General features: G+C 39.2%; 1 pseudogene; it reads right to left on the minus strand.

Moving 5' to 3' along the window:
* The window catches only part of LOC136827236 (uncharacterized), a 56,916-nt pseudogene extending 43,679 nt beyond the window's left edge, over positions 1 to 13,237 (minus strand).
* Between the last annotated feature and the right edge of the window lie 2,175 nt (positions 13,238 to 15,412).

Below are 15,412 nucleotides of genomic sequence, written 5' to 3' on the forward strand. Positions count from 1 at the left end.
AACTGAATTTTTCCTTATTATTTCCGGCCACAGTACAGTGATGCACCATGGAATAGGGAAAGTCTTGCGTTATTATGGCATCCCCGTTAAATAAGTACAACTACGTTATATAATCCATAAACGAAACAGAGGCAAAGTTAATGTTGATGGGATCTCGTCGTGAGCACCAGAAGTTGCAAGACCCAGACTTAATTAGATAAGAACCTTGAGAAAGGAGGCTGGAGACGAGTGGATTTTGTGGAATATAAATCACACGAGAGATACGGGTGGCGGGATTCCCCATAGGACCAGGGTGTCACGCAGCTATGAAGACTATGATGATGATATGACGATGACGGTGAGATGATATGATGATGATGATGATGGTGAGATGATATGATGATGATGATGATATGATGCTGACTCTGAACCAGTTACGAAGCCCAAGCATCTGCGCGGAGACGCGCCAAATACTGTACCCACCTAAGTGACAAGTTAACAAAATACTTCAATTTCCTTGGCCAGCAGATAAGAATAGCATTTGTCCAATGCATACGCATTCGATCCTCATCGACAACACAGCTCAAGACTGATTGAAAGTGCAGTTCAAAGGTGCATAACGAGACGAAAAACATTTCGTGAATTTATTTGAATGATTGGCAGGAAAAGGAAAATAATTCAGTACAGGATTTGAATATCTGAAACTGATAAACGAACGAGGTTTCCATTTATATATATACACATTATATATATATATATATATATATATATATATATATATATATATATATATATATATATATATATATATATATATATATATATATATAATATATATATAAGTATTTTCGTTCGAAAGTATTTATCGTTTTTATCTTTTATTATTGCTTTTAACTCAACTCGTCTTCTGTCTATCTGTCTGTCGTTAAATCTTGTAGCTCAATTTTCGACCTGTTCCCTTCGTCTGATGGACTTGAAATTTTGCATGGTTACTCAATCCCGGTGACAATACAACCTTACATGATCAGTAGGTCAGCAGTGACCCTTCAGTGACCTCTCCCAGTATCTCAGGATTTGCATGAACTCTTCGGATTTTTCACAAATTCTTTGACTCAACATATTAATTTCTTTAGCAACAATTATAAATCGATTACAATTTCTGTCAAAACTAAAAAGAATAAGATAAAAATAATATAAAACATTTTTAAAACACGCTTTTATCAAAATACACTAAAAAGTGAAAAATAAATCTTTTGAGACAAACCAGGATTTTCTTACAATTAGTCATGTCTACAAAAATAAAAGCGCCCTGGAGAGCTGTTAATCAGCTCATAGTTAAAAAGAAATGCTACAAGAAATGAAAAAAAAATAAATAAAAATATAAATATAAATATGATATAAGAAATAAATATATATTTATAACTTTTTATATTTTATAGCGTGTTTTAAATATTTTTATTTTTTTATTATATATATTTATATATGTTATACATGCTGTTTGCTTTTTCGAGCGTTTTACAGTAGTTAAGGAGGATAGTTCTAACCCAATCATTTCTTCCTTTCCATGGTGACGTGGAGGCAAAAAGAGTGACGTTCGGGACGCTCGTGGTCACTGGTCAGGTCAGTGATCCTCTGAACGTTAAAGAGAGAGGGTAGGGATTACAGTACCTCTGGAAGGAATTTATCTGCTGGAAGGTAGCAGATTACGCCTGGATCGCTGCACCGGTGTGCTTGTAGTGGCTTCCTTTATTGGCCACCACCGCCTGCTTGTGGAATGGTATGGAATTGGAATATAGAGTTTAGGCCAAAGGCCAAGCACTGGGACCTATGACGTCATTCAGCGCTGAAAAAGGAATTAAGAATAGGTATGTTTGAAAGGTGTAACGGGGAAAACCTCGTAGTTTCACTTTGGAATAATTGTTAGGAGAGGGTGGATAGCAGGATGGAAGAAAGATAATATGAGTGGAGGTACAGTAAAAGGAATGAAAGGGGTTGCAACTAGGGGCCGAAGGGACGCTGCAAAGAACCTTTAGTAATCCCTCAGTGCACCCCTACGGAGAACCCCTGCTTGTGGAGTTTTCTACGTATTGCTGCTTCTCAGAGTCCGCTTCATCATATTTTCTCAGTTATTGCGTAGACGTTTGGTTTCGAGGTGCAGCCGTTGCTTCATCGAGTTCTCTGTACCACCACCTTCGCTCCTTACCTGGATGATTCGAGCATCAGTTCATCTACTCAAGTCCCAGCGAGTGGATTATGTAGTCTACGCTTGCTTCACGGTTGACATACAAACTCTGGTGAGGACATCTGCCGTTAGGATTTAGCGAGGATCTTCAATTTTATCACCCTAGACCCTCGCTGCAGCTACTGCAACAGCAACTCTATTTACAAGACCTCACATGGAGTTAAGAATTGGTATTAGTCACTGTCCTCCATTTTAGAGCTGCTGCAGCATTCAGCTGCAAAGGTATTCAGTTCTCGCTGCAGTGACCTGATAATTATTTCAGTCGACTGTTATTCAATCAATGCTCTTTTTTGTCATTTTTATTTTTGTTCGTATCATATTCCCTCACTGTCCTTTGCCATCACTGGTTTATTCAAGGAATGTTATTTTGTAGCTGAATACTAAGTAGTAAGTATTAAGTGTTTTGTTTTTCGTTTCTAAGCAAAATTAGAAAAAGCCTGCTTTAGTATAAAGAGTTAAGAGTTTGTTAAGCCGCGACTATGTGTATGTGTCAGTCTGTCTGTCTGTGTGAATTTTTTTCACATCACCGTGATTTAGATACAATCATTACGCTTCAAATGTCGTTTAATATCCAATTCACGCTGCTTCGGAAATATCACCGACGGCGAAATATAAGTGATAAATGGATTGGTGCTTAAGTGCCTCAAATAATTATGAAAATCCCAAAACAGCAAAACTTACATTTATTACATACTTCTACGAAAATAACAAATAATTTGAATGTTCCAAGTACTACTTGGACGGGAAATGCCGTTCGTTAGCTGCTCAAAATCTACAGGACTGAAAACCCTACGCTAATGGATACTGAAGAATGGTACACCCTATTAGTAAGGGCTGTATGGTAACAAAATTCCCAAACTTCTTACAAACTTTGTCTTCAAAACTTGTATTCAACCGACTCGTAATGAACTTTGTGGTCAAAGTACCAAAAAAATGTTGCCAATATGTTTTTCACAACTCTGGGGATAGTGTTGCCCTCACTGTGGACAGACATGAAAGAATGAGGGAAATACGGTTACCTCTTTCTAGTCTTCGCTTCCTTATTCAGAATGTCGTCTGGTGAAGTGAGTTCCAAGGAAAGAAAATAAAAAGAATTTTTACTCTGCACTGGTTGTTTTGCCGCCATCACGGTAAGAAGACCGCCGGAAAATCTCATTCGCCGGATTGGATACTGCAATAAAATCTATCTCGGGTCCAGAGGACGAGAGAATAAAGAGAATCTGAGCAGGTAACAAATGGCGACGGAGGACCAATGCACGACTCTCCTATGATTTCGGAAAGGTGCGGTTGTTGTATGCAAAGATCTTCAGCGCAGTAGCAGAACTCACCGCTTTTTTTTTTTTTTTTTTTACGGAAATTTCAGACATGGGTCAGATTTGCCTATAACTTCAAAATACAACTTGATGTTTTAAACAAAGCTTTTTTTATGCAGAGCAAGTACTGAAATATACTGACATAGGGGGCAACACAATATTATAATATATACACATTATAAACATATATATATATATATATATATATATATATATATATATATATATATATATATATATATATATATATATATATATATATATATATATATACAGGCACAAGTAGGCTATAGGAGCATAAAGAACGGCACACTGGGCAATACAGTTATGGAGAGGTTCCCCTGGAAAACTGCTTTATTGCCCAAATAAGAAACGGAGCTACCAAAGAACTTAACATTTTGTAATGAAACAGACGTAGGCTATATTGATTTTTAGCAATGTACAGAGATGTATCATATACTGAATTTTAGCAATTACGTCGAATGGCCAATAAATCAAAATTAGTTTTGAATGCATGAATCATGAAATTTAGGATGAAAAGCCGAACACTGAGACACTTCCAACCAAGAGGAGAGGAGTAGGAGTGATTTGACAGCAAGATAGAGATCCAGAAAATGACAGATGAACTAAGAGAATCTAACAGGTGAACCTTGCAGAAAATCCTACATTTTCGCAAAAAAATAAAAGTTTGTGAGATAGGGCAGCAAGATGGAAGAAAGTGGGTGCAGCTAGTAGTCGAAAGAAACACTGCAGACAACCTCTAATGATGCCTAAGGTGCGGTGCCCTGATGGTACTACCACAATCCCCCTTCATCCAGTGGGCAAAATTAATTTTGATAACCGATTAGGTAAAAGTTTTTTAATTAAATGTAATAGTGAAAGGGACTGAAATCATGCGAACGAGAGCATCAAATAATTTCAAATTCCGTTGCTGTCTTCCCATACTTGGAGCCTGATGCCAGCGACTTTCAACGTAAATTATTTGTACATGCATATCAAAACCTAAATTTAATAAAGAAATCAAGTATAGAAGAATATATTGGAAATTCATAATCCTAAACGCTTTCTGACAGATGTTTACATGCTCTGTGATAATAGGATATCGAATTCAAAAGCATGTTACACTTATAACAATAAAACTATCATATATGCATTAAAACAGATTGTAATTAGATGAAAGTACTTTCATTCATGTAATCTCCAACTAAGTAAACTGCATTTAGTGTGCCTCATCAAAGTAAACACTATTTCTCTATTAGGCGCCTGCTAAAAGGAATGCTACTTCAAACCTACCACTCTCCCCTTTGAGGATCGGAATGAGATACTTCAAGTCCTAACTCGTTAAGTGGGAGATAAAATTACAAAGTGACAAGTAATTTCAATGAGCCTGTCGCGGCTGCAGACTGTAACATGAAAAGACCATCAGCTGTTTGGAGGAAAGAATTGACTAGAATTTATTTACTGGCGCAATTGGCAACGTTAATTCATCCATGTACCAAAGAAAGAATCATTTTAAGTGGATGGCATGGAATACTAAATTTTGGCCAAAGGACAAGCACTGGGACCTATGAGGTTATTCAGCGCTGATAGGAAAATGGGAGTAAGAAGGTTTTAAAATAGTAACGGGAGAAAAACCTTGAGTTGCACTATGAAACAATATTGTTAAGAGATGGTAGAAAGTGAGATGGAAGAAAGAAAACATGAACGGAGGTACAGAAGAAGGAATGAAAGGAGTTGCGGCTAGGGGCCGAAAAGAAACTGCATAGAACCTTCAGTACGCCTACAGCGCACCGCATGAGGTGCACTGACGGCACCAGCCCCTACGGGAAGAATTATTTTGAGTACCTGTTCGTTTTTGACGAATTTCAATTTTTTTTTTTTTTACATCATTTACAGGTTTTGACACCTCTATTCACGACCTCTAAAACACACACACACACACACGCGCGCGCCATTACAAAAACTTTCATAACTATTGTCCTAATGTCCCTGGCTCGAAAAGCGAAATTCATTGTTTTCGTAATCCCGATGTTCCTGAGAGCTTCTTAAAATTCTCTTTGGGTCCAAAGGTATTATTCCACCAGGGGATTAGGCTCCGGAATCACGTTCAGATCACAACAGCAACGAGGCCGTTATGATCTCCACCACGTCTGGCATCGCTGTTTCCACTTACACAATTGAGATTCCGTTGCGTAGTGGGATGAATCTTGAGGAAGAATTATATTCCTTACCTCATTCCAGGTTTGTGCAGATGCAGTTTTAATGAAATGTAGATGCGAAACTGTGAACAGTAAACATTCAGTGTTACTTTAGTTTTTATAAATACTGCAATATTTCCATATTATCACTATTCAGTGTCGATCAATTTACTTGTTTCATACATGTGTGGGACGTTTTCAACTGAGCCGTCTATATTACTGTTATCACAAATGCATGAAATGTAGATGCGAAACAGTGAACAAGAACATTTAGTGTGTCACTTTCGTTTTTGTAAATATAGCCTACACTGTAATACTTCCACATTATGGCTATTCAATGTCGATCAGTTTATTTGTTAGCACAAATAAACACTATGCATGTCAGAAAATGAACGGCCTATGAGAGTCTGTAAACAAACTTGTAAGAGCAAGTCTGTGCTATAAGTTACATTTACGTCAATTTCGCACATGGATGTAATTAGGACAATTATCATAAAAGTGATACACTAGTTTTCCTGTTTGCTACAAATATTTGTGCATGTACACACTCAAAAGCCCCTCTCTCCATACACACATACACACCTACACACACATATATATATATATATATATATATATATATATATATATATATATATATATATATATATATATATATATATATATATACACATACACACACACATGACAAACTGCTGATTTAGTATGTGAAAATGAATCAAATACACGCAAAAGGATCAGACAAAATTTACTTACGATTGAATTCAATGAATGAAAAAAACCAACCTAAACAAACTGCGTACACGTCGCGTCGTAAAAACACGAACTACGCATTACGGAGACAATGTCTAAAGGTACACGGATGCGCACATGCAAATTTTCGGTACATTGCCAAAATAAATGTGTTCACACTCATTTTCCGCTTCCGGTTTCATTACGTCTCTGTTCCAAATGGCAAATTTCGCATATTGGTATCTGTAAAACGTGTTGACAAGAATTTTCTGAAATATATTGCACGCTTCAGCTATGAAATCCATTTTCACAATACGACTGCCATTTAAATGTTATTTCACTCAACTTACATATGCCATTACTTGCACACCTGGAACGTGTGTGTGTGTGTGTGTGTGTGTGTAATTATATATATATATATATATATATATATATATATATATATATATATATATATATATATATATATATATATATATATATATATATATATATATATATATATACTATATATATATATATATATGCATTTAACACAAGCAAGTAATAAATAAAAAAATTTTAAAACAGACACGGATTATTATCCTCGATCCCAAAATTTGTAGAAGAAAACCGGCCATGTTCGGGGTGTCACGTGATCCATCCGGTTGTTAAAGATCAAAGTTTGATAATGGATATTCGAAAGTGTTTCAGAGGTGAATTATCTAAAATAGTAGCAAAGGAATTTCATCAGATGCGTTCTTCGTAATATACTTTTCTCTAAATCCGGCATCACAAAGAAATAAAAAATCAATAAAAAACAAAATCAAAGGCCAGTCTCCTTCTTCTACTATAATCTCTCGGATATGGTCCGCATCTACGCTAATCTCCATCCAAAGCAACATCCCTTCAGATGAAAGAGTAAACTGGCATACATACATATGATTACTGGTCGCCAGCAGTGCGATATATAAATCATCCTCTGAGCTTAATCAGTTGGAATTATTCAAACAACAAGAGTAGCGCATACATAAAACTTGATCTCCAAGTAAGAGGAGTTTAGTATGCATCTTCATACTACGAATACCTGTAGACGAACTTTCTAGTTCTCATGAATAATAAGCACCATCAATTCGGGCCTGTGCCCCATTAACGATGGTAAGCATGAGCGATGCTTAGAAACTTGCAACCAAATCTTAGGAACTGAACCTGATGTGCAAGCGGCAATGAATCAAAATGAGGTCTCTGATTACAATATAATAACGAAGGTGACAAACATGGTGCCAGAGGCATATAAAATGGCCGTTATAAAACACTGCAGCCAAATAAATAAAAGCTTTTGGTTAATATAAAAAGGGATTTGACTCACCACAGGAAGTCGACACAAGTACTTAATCACTGATGTGGACAAATCACTTGATATGACACATACAGGAAAATTAATTGCGCCACAATACGATATTTCACTCAGCCAGGGCGTGAACAGCAGTCACAGGCAATATAGCGCTAAAGGCGCCTTCCTATGTTAGTCTTACGGATAAACATAAAAATATTTTCATGGAGTAAAACTGACATTTCAACATCCATTACTAGACATATGAAAATCACTTGAATTTTAAAAATTCCACATACATATGTGCATATTTGCATATAAATAGTATTAATATATATATATATATATATATATATATATATATATATATATATATATATATATATATATGTGTGTGTGTGTGTGTGTGTGTATATATATATATTTGGTACATATATCTATATATATACATATATACATATATATATATATATATATATATATATATATATATATATATATATATATATATATATATATATATACACATGAGGTATGTAGCAACATTGTCAACATAACAGTATTATTATTATTATTATTATTATTATTATTATTAGTTATTATTATTAACTGAATCAAGATCAACCGCATATAAAACATAACCAATGAATCAAAAGGTAAGTAAAATGCCAAAAGACGAAAAGCGAAGTGGAAGCCAACTCCTACTAAATTTCAGAATTGAATAATAAACCTATGTTTCGTTTCGGTAAGTCAAGAAAGTACACGATAAGCTAACATAAAACTGATTCATCGTGTTCTTAGCAAAAAAAGTTTTACGCTGATAACATACATGATTAACTGTGCAATTTGACGAAATATTGACGCTTGGCACCACATTCATTTCCATTACCTAATGAGAGAGAGAGAGAGAGAGAGAGAGAGAGAGAGAGAGAGAGAGAGAGAGAGAGAGAGAGATTTCAAAAACTACAAATCAGTAAAACAACATAAAATGTTTAAGTTCGCCCTTCTCCCATTTCAACCAAATCATCAATTTCATTACTCGAGTATCCTGTGTATATACCGGTATGTATTCAGGGAAGAGTAGAAATCTCAAACTCCGTTGTTTCCTTCCTCAGGCTATGCCTGTTTATATTTTTCACGTTTCAATTTCCGTGGCCCAATTCAAACAAACACTATATACATAGCCTACATATATATATATATATATATATATATATATATATATATATATATATATATATATATATATATATATATATATATATATATATATATATATATATATAATATAAAGAGAAAGTCCTACCTAATATGAGTATGTTTGGAAATACAGGATGATCCCCGCTCTGCCTCTTATGAGTCCGACAAAATAAAAAATTAACAACAAAGTTAGGGATGATTTAATTTATCTTCAAAGGAATTTCAAACACACACACACACATACATAGCCATACGCAACCTGTCCAAAATCAACGTTTCCGAGATATACAGCATATGGGGCTGGTCTCGTCCTCTCCAGGTTCCATTTCCCTCCGCGAAAGGGCATAACGGATAGAGGATAAAGGCGACTTAAGAACTTAAGTGCCGTAACGCAAAAGGGAGAGGGATGCAATGTGAAAGACAAGGACGCACGGCAACAAATACATTTTTCCCGGGAGCGATCTCCAATTTCCAGCCAAATTGAACTGACATCAATCGACGTAATTACTTGCGGCGTCTGGCGATCTGAGTCAGGAGTTGGGATTTTCTGAAAATTGTATTGCATTATTGTTTAACGCATTTTACGACCCGAGCTAATTCTGTTGGGAGAATAATCAGCAAACAAAGGATTGGGATTTTGAGGCCTTTCAATTCTACTCCTTCCATTTTAAATGGATCAAAAAATAAAAGGGGAAAGGAAGACTACATTCTCTTTTGGTAATGTCTGCTTGTCTCTGTTTGCCTGCTATCAAACACAAAGAAAGTCACAAACACTGCAAGGTACATAAAAGTTCACATGTAATTGAAACATTAAAGGCCAACTTATAGACTTGAATGATATACGTCAACCATAATTTGACGGATAATCACATATCAAAGACATGCAGCCTATTACCATGAGGGAAATAATGCTTTTTTCTAGGAGTTTTCCAAGGAGTTGCTTTCTGTGAAGTGAAAACGCTCACTTTACAAGAAGTTTAGTTAGAAAGCGCAAAGAAACGCACAAACAGTTATTAAGTTTGCATTTTCCTAGGAGCAAAATGGAAAGATAAGAGCCCTTGTTATTTACGTTTCTTACGGAGCTGAGTTCTCATATCGTAATGGACGTACTGAATTCGGATAAGTATAGCCCGTCTTACAATCAACAACATAAGTTTAATATAAACGTGAGTAGAAGGTGACGGAAGTGTTAGCGCACTTCAAAGCAGATGAGATTCAAACACTATATTATCATCATTATTATTAATGGAGAAACAAATCCACAGTTATGTATGGGCACATATTTTTAACAATAAATCTCTACAGAGACTGAAAAGGGGAATCAACAGACTCCCAAAAGCTCTCTGTAGATATATATATATATATATATATATATATATATATATATATATATATATATATATATATATATATATATATATATATATATTTTTATAAATATTTACTGTTCATTTCCTCTAACATTTAGGATAGTAGCATCAGCCTCGGATCAAGACAGGGAAATTGTGCTTTGTCCCACGCTGGGAGCAGCTCAGTTCAAACTAACGTCCGCTGAAGAAAGATAAGTAGCATTTAGCCATTTTTTCCCCTATAGGAAGATTCCCATATCAGCCTTAAGAATAGGTGGTCCTAAGGTCCTTTTTCCTTTCTACCTGTCTCTTGGCGACTGTTTTGAAAACAAGAACGCGGACACCTGGTGTGACTGTTCTGACCCAGCAATCGGTCAGAACTTCTGCAGAGAACCAAGCTGGAGAGATAACACGTCCAGTTGACCTCTTCCCCTTTCTTTGTTCATTATTCTATTAGTGAAGTGAAGAAACAAAGAACCCACGCCGTCGCTGATGCCAATAATGCCTCGCCCCAAGGTAAAGTCGCTTGTTCAAAACTTCATTCTTTTTATCCTTTGTTTTCTGTATTTCAAATTTGTTCCCCTTTTCCAGCCACTCACTTACGGTATGTGTTCACGGTTCATTAAGCTAAATTATTATGTTGTTAGCTTCAACCTCAAGTTATCCCAGTAAAATACCTAGGATTTAGGTAAGCAAAATCAGGTTAAATTCATGCTTTTGCATGCCTTCAAGGCCCGAATGTTTGGAAGAATCACATGCTTTTAAAATCAAATTCATCTCTAAATATTCTTTGTTAAGGTTAATAACCCTTAACTGGCGACCTTTGGCTATCAATGTCTGTCTTTGAGGTTAACTTTTGCTTCATGACAGGTTACTGTAATCTTGGCTTTGTACGTAAAAATTACGCAGAATTGAATAATACATGATCAACCAAGACCTCTCACATCGCACATTGGCGACTCGGCGTGAGAATCGAAGTACATTTTAGAGAAAGAATCTGAGAAGAGGAAATTAAAATTACATTAATTCAAAAATAAAGTCAGATATCGAACTCCATTTCATTCTTCCAAACAAGGAACTAGTATACTAATAAGGTGCAAAGAGAATAGTATAACAAGTGTAGCGAGAATTAGCTAGAAAGGGTGCGACTTATTAAGAGCTAATCACAATTTGTGTCGCGAAGAAAGGGCATTTTACCGTGTTCGATTCGAGTTAAGTCGTCCATAACGTATCTTAAGGCTGGAAAAAGCGGAGCCTGTTTCTATGCACACAGTACTTAGAAATCGCGCCGGCAATTCGATCGTTATTGTTTGCATATAGCGGAATCATTCAAAAACCGTGGTCAGGGTGAAGTAGCAAAACTAACTGAAATAGTAATTTTACAATAAAGGCACCACCAACAACGTAAATTTACGCAGGCAAGCCAGCACTTTTTCATTCTTTGTTTAATCGGGTGAGGAATACTTATAACAAAAGACACAAAAGTTGTTTGGTAATTCTAGTTTTCCATCCGTAACGTAAAACGCTATGCATGATTGGTATATTTAAAGTAAAATCTGGATACCTGCATTTGTTTCTTGTTCGTTGTTTTGAATTTGGTGCAAAGAAAATAACCGCTATTTTGATTCCTCCGTTCGCGCCGGTATTCAGAATTGTTGAACTGTTTGTGAGAGAACGGCCATTTTGGGGTTTCTTCGCCGGCCGAGGCTGCTTTGAAATTTAGGCCCACGACTGCATCTCAACGACCTTGTTATTGCACCAGACTCTGCCTGAGCCACTCTTAAGTCATATATTTTTTTTTTTTTTTGCTTTTCGTAGCGAACCCACCTCCCAATATCTTAGCTAGAAACCAAAAGATAATTTAGGCAGGGTTAGGCCTAGTTAGAGTAATAATGTGCTCCTATACGAATACCTACTATAAAATCATAAAGAAAAATTTAAAATTTTATTGATAAACTTGTGACGCTGCCCCGAAAATTAAAATAATAAAGTAATCCCTAAGGAAGCCAAGACGACGCATCTATATCATTTTATTAAGATCCATGCCATTGTGCACATGTATAAAATCTTTGTTTACATGTTCTAAGCAGCAAGAAATTAGCTGATTGAAAACTAACTCGTCATTCAAGTAGTTATCTTAACCTAAGTGTACGTGACCCTCTTCAAAGAAAGAACGGCCGACACTAGGCTAATTAATTCGAATACTTAAACCAATTAAAAGAAAACACCTCTGTCCCACAATAGATGAGGACAAGTTAAGAGTAATTACGATACAGTGATAAACTGTCGGTCACGAGTGAGGCCTGCTATCCAGACCAAGCACAGTAGTTTTCTACCCTGAAAAAGAAGGGGCTGTGCACTGGGCCGGTACTGGGACCCAGCCACCACGAGGATCTTAAGAAAAAAAAAAAACCCAAATTCACTGTCCCACAGTGCCAATAATTTGCAGCACTGTCATCACTTGACTAGCTTACTTCTCTCTCTCTCTCTCTCTCTCTCTCTCTCTCTCTCTCTCTCTCTCTCTCTCTCTTTACCTTCCTTCTTCATTCGATTGTTGCAATCTTCTGCAGGGGTGTAGAGTGCCTTTCTCCCATATATCCTAGTTGGACTCCAGTAGAGGGTCCCTAGGAACACATTGGCACCATAAGTGCCACCAAGCAAGAATCCAGAAAAATAAATAAAACAAAAACCAAGGGAACACAGAAGAGAAAGTTCTTCTGGGGACCTAACCTGCACCAGTGCCTAGGATACTGGAGGAGTGGCCACCAGTGTGACCTGTACACGGCACACTCCAAAACTACAGTGCCACCTTTGGAAAGGGTGCCACGCCATTGAAGAGACTCCGCTGCCTGGGTACGCCTGTCGACCTGCCAGACGCTCCCTTCCCCACCAGAACCATGGCAGCAGAGCATTATAAACCTTCCTGGGGCTGGGGACTGCAGGCTCTCGACCGCTCTGAACTACCACCTGCTAGTTACAAGTGGACGACTTGGCCAAGCGGGAGAAGGAAGAAAGACTCGAGCAGAGGAAGTATGAAGCCGAGCAAAGGCAATATGAAGAGGAAAGAGAAGAAAGAAGGAGACAGCATGAGTTAGCCTGCAAGGAAACTGAGTTAGCCCTAAAGGAGAAGGAGCTCGAGCTTGAGAGAGCGAAAATGGAGAATGCCGAAGCTATGGCTAACCATCAAGCCTCCAGTACTACCTGCTGCATCAAACGCCCAATTTCGAGCATCAATTCCCCTAGTCCCCAAGTGGACTGAGGACGAGCCAGAAGCATGGCTGGAGGAGATCGAGGCTCTTCGATAACTACAGCACCACGGAGACGGAGAGAGCCTAATACTAGCCAAGCATATGGAGTGGAAAAGCTACAGCGCTCGGGCTTCACTGGAGAAGAGCCAGAGAGGCAACATGGCAGAAGTTCGTAGAGTCATTACCAAGGCCTACGAGATAACCCCAGAAAATGGAGACAACGTGTCCTGAGGTCTTGCCAAGGAAGTCGGCTGGTCTTGGACGGAATGGGCATGTCACAAAACCCAGTCCGGCACGCGCTGGTTCACTCTCGCCTGCACCCATCGCTTGAGGATCTCTTCAATCGACCATGCTAGAAGACCTTTTCCAATGTGTGCCAGGGCCCTTGCAGTATATCTTAACGATAAACAGCCTCCACACTTATGGAGTTTGTCGCATGGCTGATTCGGTGGAAACCTTCAATCAGTCGCATAGCACCTTCCTTTCAGAAGCTTAATCATCCCTCCCGCCTACCTCTCGAACTCCACTCGCCCAAGAATGGACTGCCTAGCAAGACCCCAGCAACTATTAAAAGAAGGGGGGCCACGCTGAAGCTGAGTGCTTGATACAAACTCGGCACCAATAAGCAGCCTAACCCTACCAGCCAGAACTCCGCCCGATTCATCCGCCAGCCCTCTCCTCCAACAGTTACTGCAGGCCACCGAGCTCATCCAGCGGGCCCGTGCAGATCCTGTGGGGCTGCGCAGCCACTACAATGCTGGATCTCCGCCTGTCCACATCATGTACCCACCACCAATGGTCAACCTAATCAGCACTTCATTCTCTGGCGCTGGTCCGCACTGGATCTCTTGACTCGAGAGACTGGAAAACCCAGGTACATCTCGGTGGCTCCCTCTTCTCAGAGCACTAGCCTGCCCATGACCCTTCCTCCGGTCACAGTACCGCGGCAGAGAGTTAGCCTGATCGCCAGGGGCCTGGGTGCCAGCCGGTGCTGTGGTTGACGAAGAAACGCCGGTGGAAATGAAGTGGATAGAGGGCCACACCATCACCGCCTTACTGGTCTGCCAACTCCAGGTTATGACACTCTTGGGGCACGATAATTCTACTACCGGGCGTGGTAGGTGGAATTCGCCCGGAGGGCTCTTCTCTTGTTGGGTCGGATCTTCTTCGCGAAGCTCACACCAACGCCACCAAGAGCCACGCTACCTCCTCCACGGAGGCCCCATCTAAAACTCTCAACCATGACAAACCTCCACCTTCCGGCCTCCACCAAAGTGGTCCGCGGAAGGGGCACCACCCAACCTATTTCAGGCCGGCCTTTCCAATCAGCGGCGGGCTGGCCCACCAAGAGGTCCTCCTCCGCGAAGAGAGATTCAGAGGAGCACCGCGGGGTAGGACGTGCAAGCGGGCAGACCACTCCACAAATTGGGAGGCTGCCTGGGCGGCAACGCCCAGCCGGACGCCCGAACAAAAACTCTAGAGAGTTACGATCTCTGCTGGGGCAGGAATTCCTGTCGCGAGTTGGGGGTCCCAAGTCGTCCGCGAGGTAGTGCACTCCGGGGACCCTTGTCAGGTATGCCCGACCAACTGCTGCCAGTGCCACTTGCGAGCACTGAGCAGTGCTGACTCGTCCGCCACGGACGTTGAGCTACCATCGGAAAAGGCCCTATGCCGGTCTAAATCATGAGGCGAATCCTCCGGGAGATTTAGGCCCCATGCAGTTGATCATTAAGTGCATCGGAGAGCTTCCAGCACCCGAACTCTTCTTCTTTCGCAAAGGCCTTCTGACTCCAGGGATGAACCCCTGAGGATCGGAATGGTACCCTCCCTTGGAAGACC

The sequence above is a fragment of the Macrobrachium rosenbergii genome, chromosome 41 (genome assembly GCF_040412425.1).
Source record: "Macrobrachium rosenbergii isolate ZJJX-2024 chromosome 41, ASM4041242v1, whole genome shotgun sequence".
In the NCBI taxonomy this organism is placed as follows: Eukaryota; Metazoa; Arthropoda; class Malacostraca; order Decapoda; family Palaemonidae; genus Macrobrachium; species Macrobrachium rosenbergii.